The 7,456-nt window shown below is 42.9% G+C and overlaps 1 pseudogene across 1 annotated transcript; it reads left to right on the forward strand.

The window, feature by feature from the left end:
* The first annotated feature begins 242 nt into the window (after window positions 1-242).
* Window positions 243-1,495, forward strand: LOC308560948 (elongation factor 1-alpha 1 pseudogene; annotated as a pseudogene). The gene is made up of 2 exons: window positions 243-764; window positions 1,001-1,495. The product of its transcript is annotated as an elongation factor 1-alpha 1 pseudogene (transcript).
* Window positions 1,496-7,456: the final 5,961 nt, after the last annotated feature.

Raw genomic sequence — 7,456 nt, forward strand, 5'->3', positions numbered from 1 at the left:
AAAGCTTATCCGTTATTGAATTGAAAGTTAATGCAGCGCTCCTTAATACTCAAGGCTAGAAATCAGTATAGGTCTTAGATTAGTCTTCCCTTTGAAGGATGAGTATATTGATTCCATTGGCATAATGCTCAAAAAGGGTGGCTATTTGTTAACTTTCTTGATCTTTTTTTTGGTATCAATTTCAAGCTTTAGCATGTTTTTTGAAAACCTCTTTTGTCTTTAATAATTAATGTTAGCTCTCAATGTTTGGTGAATTTGAAGCAGGTATCTCCAAGAATGAGCAGACCTCTGAGCCTGCCCTTCTGCCTTACACACTGGGTGTGAAACAACTGATTATTGGTGTTAATAAGATGAATTCCACTGAGCCTCCCTACAGCCAGAAGAGATATGAGGAAATTGTTCAAGAATTCAGCACCTACATTAAGAAAATTGGATTTGACCCTGACACGGTAGCATTTGTGCCAATTTCTGGCTGGAATGGCTACAACATGCTGAAGCCAAATGCTAACATGCGTTCAAAGGATGGAAAGTCACCTGTAAAAATGGCAATGCCAGTGGAACATGTTGCTTGACGCTCTGGATTGCATCCTGCCACCAACTCATCCAGCTGACAAATCCCTGCATCTGTCCCTCCAGGATGCCTACAACATTGATGATATTAGAACTATCCCTGTGGGCTGAGTGGAGACTGGTGTCCTCAAACTCAGCATGGTGGTCACCTTTGCTCCAGTCAACATTAAAACTGAAGTAAAATCTGTTGAAATGTACCATGGAGCTTTTTTTTTTTCTTTTAATATATATTTTTATTGATTTCAGAGAGAGGAAGGGAGAGGGAGAGAGAGATAGAAACATCAATGATGAGTGTCATCGATTGGCTGCCTCCTGCAAGCCCCCTGCTGGGGATCTAGCCCGCAACCCGGGCATGTGCCCTGACTGGGAATCGAACCATAACCTCCTGGGTCATAGATCTATGCTCAACCCCTGAGCCACACCAGCTGGGCCACCATGAAGCTTTGAGTGAAACTCTTCCAGGGGATAATGTGGGCTTCAATGTCAAGAACATGTCTGTCAAAGATGTTTGTTGTGGCAATGTGGCTGGTGACAGCAAAAATGAGCCACCAATGTAAGCAGCTGGCTGCACAGCTCAGGTGATTATCCTGAACCATCCAGGCCAAATCAGTGCTGGATATGCACCTGTGCTGGATTGTCACACAGCTCACACTGCTTGTAAATTTGCTGAGCTGAAGGAGAAGTCTGATGATCGTTCTGGGGAAAAACTGGAAGATGGCCCAAAGATTCTGAAATCTGATGCTGCTGCCGTTGTTGATATGGCAAGCCCATGTGTGTTGAGTGCTTCTTTGTCTATCCTTCTCTGGGACATTTTGCTGCTCAGAACAAGTGACAGACAGTTGCTGTGGGTGTCATCAAAGCAGTGGAGGCAGCTGGAGCTGGCAAAATCATTAAGTCTGCCCAGAAAGCTCAGAAGACTAAATGAGTATTTCCCTCAATACCTGCCACCCCAGTCTTAATCAGTGGTAGAAGAATGGTCTCAGAACTGCTCCTCTCAACTGGCCGTTTAAGTTTAATAGCAAAAGACTGGCTAATGATTATAATGCATTGTAAAACCTTCACAAGGAAAGGGGAATGTTTTGTGGAATATTTGTGCGTGTGGTAGTTTTTAAGTTATTAATTTTTAAAAATCAGTTGTTTATAATGGAAACAACTTGACCAAAAATCTGTCACAAAATTTTGAGACCCATTAAAACACTGTTTAATGAAGGGGGAAAAAGTAATGCCTCTGAAATCAGTGTTAATATACAAATAGATACTCTTACAACATGAGTTTGTACCCCAGAAATATTTGGGGAAAATTAACTTTTACTCAAACAACAAAGTAGATCATTCATTCATTCATTCATTCAATTCATTCACAAAAGTATTTTGAAATTATCTTTCATTGGTGGCTGTGTCATTATCTCTATTTGGGTCTAGTCATGTAATATTGCTCTACCTCTCTCAGGAAGGTAGTTGTTATGATGCAGTGAGCTAGGGGGTGGGGATTTCCATTTCTGTCAACATGTCCCTATAAGTCTAGGGTAAATGTCCCTTCAAAGCATTTGATCAACTAACAAGAAAGTGAAAAATACATAGATTTAAGATTAAGGGAAGGCTGGAACCTAGCACAGCATGCTGAACACTGAAGCTGGCTATAGCTTTTACGGTATTTGCTAAACTTGGTGAACTTATTTTCATGAATTGGAGGGACACAAGGGACAGGAGACAAAGCTCAGGGCATGATCACAATGGGTGTCTGTGAGGAAAACCTCACCATAAGTGATTTATTCTAAAGAGTTACACTGTCATCCTCAGGATACTAATGAAAAACAAAACAAAACAAAACAAAAAAACTATCCCCTCACTGCCCAAAATATAAAATACTACTTGAATTTTGGTATTGAGCAGCATAAGTAATTGAAAAATTGTAACAGCAAGCAGGACCTCAAAGATTTGTAGCCTATATTTAGAGTATCTGAACTGCCAGGACTATATCTGAAGAAAATGGGCAATTATGCTAAGGTAATCACAAAATGGTAGTGCAAAATCAGGATAACTATATTTAACAATGCAAAAAATATTAAATAATGCATTTAAATGTCTGATAAACAACCCATAATATTACATAATTCCTTTTCTAAGATTGATATAGTCATAATCATACATGAAAAGTTTTATTTCTGTATCAGAAAATCAATTTACTGAGGTTATTAAATGATTAGGTCATAGAAATATATGAGCCACCGTGCTGGCAGAGGAAGGGATGCTTAGTTTTGAACAAACAAGAAAATGACTAGATTGTAAGAATTTTTAATGATTGTTATTATGCTCAGAGTTTCTGTGCATTTCAAACAATGATCCACAATCTGCTGTTAGTTTGAGTTGCATTCTTCCAAGACTAATCTCAAATATATGTTTTTAAATTTACTTCCACAAATAGTCCAATGCTTGCTATAATAAATCTCATTTTCTGAAATAACCCAAATATTTCTTTATTAATTAATTCAACAGGTATTTATCGAATGAGCCATTGTTTCAGATACTGGGTTCTGTTGTGATCAAGTTTAGAGTCATTCTTGGGAGGGAGATAGAACATAAACATAACCATTATTGATTTACCCATCTGTTTGTCCATCTGCCTGTCCGTACAACCATCCATCCATCAATCCTTGCATGTATATAATGATTTTGGATAGTTACATGTTACCATAAAAAAAGAGAATGGCATTGGATAATGAGATGAAAGTATTATAGTGTGTCAAGCGTTGGTTACTGACAATACTGCACTCAAGGAAGATTTGTCCTAGGAGGTAACCTCAAGGATGGTGAATTGACTTCAGTGAGGCAAGACAGGATGATAAAATCAAGTCAGAATATGTGTCACCCTTCTTTACCCGGTATCCACCCTTTTCCATCCATGTGCTTTGGAAGACTGACCTAGGCTATACCTTGCCCTTTGACTTCCAGTTTGAGTTTAGCCCAAACTCAATGTCTTTCCTAACAAACACATCTATCTTCCTGGTCCACTGACACTTTTATTTTTATTTTATTTTTTTAATCCTCACTCAATGTCTTTCCATTGCTTTCCAGAGAGAGTGGAAGGGGGGAGGGGAGACATCAATTGGTTGCCTCCTGCAGGAGCCCAGATAGGGGCCAGGGATTGAGCCTGCAACCAAGGAATGTGCCCTTGACCATAATCAAACCCACTCTGTAACCACTGAGCCAAACTGTCTAGGGCCCACTGACATTTTTAAAAATAGCTGCTGGACTCTATATATTTCAGGGACTTCAGAAATGCACACCTCTAATGGTGACTAAATACCAAGTTATTTCTATTTTTACTAATTTTTTCTTCCTTTCCTGAGATTATTATAAACAGCCTTTCTACCTACACTCTTGCTTACCTTAGCTGTCAAATTTTATGAGAATTATTTATTCCTTCTCACTTTTTTCTTGTGTATTTCTCTCCCTCCCTCCCTCCTTCTCTCTCTCTGTTACTGCTAAAATGTTGGTTTTTTGTTTTTTTTTGTATAATTACTTTTTATTTTATTTTTTTTTCATTTTTTAAAAAATTTATCTTTATTGTTGAGAGTATTACAGGTGTCCCATTTCCCCCCCCGCAATTGACCCCCTCCACTTTGCTCCCACCCCCTCACCAGGCCTTCACCCCATTATTAACTGTGTCCATGGGTTATGCTTATATGCATACAACTTCTTTGGTTAATCTCTTCCCACCATCCACCCCCCTTCCCTCTTTCCTCTGAAATATGATCGTCTGTTGCATGCCTCAATACCTCTGGATCTATTTAGTTCATCAGATTCTTTTGTTCATTAGCATCTTCTTAAAGAAGACCCTTCGACTTTTCCTGTAGTCCTGGTCTGGTGGTGAGGAATTCCTTTAGCTTTTTCTTATCTGTGAAGCTCTTTATTTGATCTTCAATTCTAAATGATAGCTTTGCTGGGTAGAGCAATCTTGGTTGTAATTCCAGTTTTTTCATCTTGCCACTCCTTTCTGGCCTGCAAAGTTTCTATTGAGAAATCAGCTGACAGCCCTATGGGTGCTCCCTTGTAGGTAACAAATTGCTTTTCTCTTGCTGCTTTTAAGATTCTCTCTTTGTCTTTAGACTTTGGCATTTTAATGATGATGTGTCTTGCTGTGGGCCTCTTTGGGTTCCTTTTGTTTGGGATCCTCTGTGCTTCCTGGACTTGTAAGTCTATTTCTTTCCCCAGGTAGGGGAAGTTTTCTGTAATTATCTTTTCAAATAGGTTTTCAATTTCTTGGTCTGTTTCTTCCCCTTCTGGCATCCCCAAAATATGAATTTTGGGCCTCTTGAAGTTGTCCCAGAGGCTCCTTATACTATTTTCATATTTCTGGATTCTTTTTTTTTTTTGCTCTTCTGGTTGGGTGTTTTTTGTTTCCTCATGTTCCAAATTGCTGATTTGATTCTCAGCATCCTCTACTATACTGTTGATTCCATGTAAATTATTCTTCATTTCAGTTCCTGTAGCCTTCATTTCAAGTTGGTACTTTATTATGTTATCGATTTTCTCAGTTATTTCCCTAACGGTCTGCTTAAACATGCTTATAAACAAAATTCTGAACTCTGTATCTGTTAGCTTGCTTGGATCTATTTCATTTAGTTCCTCTTCTAGAGATTTCTTCTGTTCTTTCCTTTGTAACATGTTTCTTTGCCTCCAAATTTTGGCTGCTTTCTGGTGTTTGTTTCTATGTATTAGGAGGAGTTGCTATGTCTCCTGGAATTTGTAGAGTGGCTTTGTGTAGTAGGTGTCCTGTAGAGCCCAGTGGCTCAGCCTCCCCAATCACCTGAGCTGGGCCTTCCAGGTGCTCCCCTGTGTGGGCTGTGTGCACTGTCCTGTTGTAGTTGAGCCTTGGTTGCTGTTGGCATCACTGGGATGAACTGACCCCCAGGCCAATTGGCTGTGAGGACCAGCTGCAACTACAGCCAAAGAGCTGCTGTGCTGGAGACACCCCTATGGAGCAGGATTTAGTTCAGTGGAGCTTTGGTGTTAACCAAGTGCGCCCCTTGAGTGTCACTCGTGGATGTGGCAGGGTTGTAATCCAGCGTGGTTGAGTCTGACCACCAGGTGCACTATCTCTGGGGCCTCCCGGGAGGTGCAAAGTCAGCCTGTGCCAGTGCCTTGCCCAGGGCCACCCCGCACGAGCTACACAGCAAACCGTAGTTGGCTGCTCCTTGTGCTGGGCTTGGAGGTGCCCAGGAGAGGCCAAGCTATGAGCCAATGCAGGCTGCCGCTAGTGTCAGGCCTGGGCCATTTATCAAGCCGCATGGGGCCTGCTACTGCTTATTCGAGAGATTTTAGAAAGTCCAAAGCATGAGGCTCGAGAGGCCACTTGCACAGAAAAGCCCCTGGAAATGGCCTGGATGAGCTGCAGGTGGGAGGGGCGGGGCCTCCGGGAATCACGGGGCGGGGCCAAAGGTGTGAGTCAGGTGCTGCGACTCAAACATGGCGCCTGCCTGCCGGCTGTGTGCGGGGAGGACTCGCCAAAGGAGCCATGGCCTCCGCCAGCCCTTCTGCCCGGGAGGAAGCCACCCCTCCACCTCTCGCCCGGATCTCAGGCAGGTTAGTTCCCCCCGAGTGTCCCGGGTCCTTTCAGGCTGCTGCCTGGCGCTGGGCTCAGAGGGAGCGTCCGAGTGAGTCCGTGCGGGGCCCTTGAGAGGAGCTGCTGGGGCTCCCGCAGCCTCCGCGACCCTCAGGGACAGTCCCCGCTGGTTGCACAGCCCGGAGTTGTGGGGACGTCTCTTCCCAGCCCTGGAGCCCTGGGCTGGGGGCCTGCTGTGGGGCTGGGACCCCTCCCTCCTCCAGGAAACCCCCACTGCCGAGATTCCCTCCCGGGTTTCAGCCGTGGCACCGGGTGTGGGCCCGCGGCCGCGTCTCTGATTCAGCCCCGACCCGCCCGCGTCTCCGCCCCTCCTACCGTCTCGATGCTGCTTCAGGTCCCTGGTTGTGGGGCTTCTGTGCAGCCAGATCTCAGGAGGCTCTGAGTGCTGGTGCTTCTGCATTTTAGTTGTAATTTTGATGTGGCTGCGGGAGGCGGCGGGTGCAGCTGCTACCTACGCGCCATCTTGTTTTTCCACTGCTAAAAGGTCTTCTTCTTTCAGCCAGCAAATATCCTCAGTGTCCACAAAATGCACAGTATTTCTGTAGCTGCCTTCTCTCACTGAACCGAACCTTCACACTTTTTATTTTTCCCACCATTTGTATGCTTTACCCCATTAAGCTTTTGTTTTCTCAACTAACAAACTGCATCATAGTGGGTAGGCTGGCTCTAGCACAGATTGAAAGAGTACTTATTTTCCTTCAAAAAAGCTCATTATTATGAAAGAATAAAATTATTTTTTAAATGGGGTACTACCAAGAACACCACCCACTAAAACAAAACGAAGCACTTTCACTAAGGTAGGTCCCGTTTTTTTAATAGTTAATAAGCCTGATTCTTTTTCATCTGGGAGACAAGATAGAAAGGGATCATCAATTCCTGGGCTTTTAGGTAATGAAATAGTGTCATTAATTCTTTTCTACTGCTGATACATATGGGTTACATTTAGACACCCCTTGGTAATTGTGGATCCACTGGGGTGACCAACTGCCCCAGTTTGCGTGGGATTTTCCTAGTTTTAACACTACAACTTTTTTGTCCACGGAAACCCTGTTCCCTGGCAAACCAGGACAGTTAGTAACCCTACTTCCTGAATTACTGAAAGTGCACAGATCTGATGCAGAGAGGTAGAACTTGCTTGTAGGTAACCTGAATGACTTCAAAGTAACAATCAGCAATTGAGCTGATATGTCTCCCATTTACAGAGATGTAGTTCTTTGAGAATAAACTACATTTATAAACAATAAAATCAATGGTATCTTT

This window comes from Miniopterus schreibersii (assembly GCF_964146895.1).
Source record: "Miniopterus schreibersii genome assembly, chromosome: 8".
In the NCBI taxonomy this organism is placed as follows: Eukaryota; Metazoa; Chordata; class Mammalia; order Chiroptera; family Miniopteridae; genus Miniopterus; species Miniopterus schreibersii.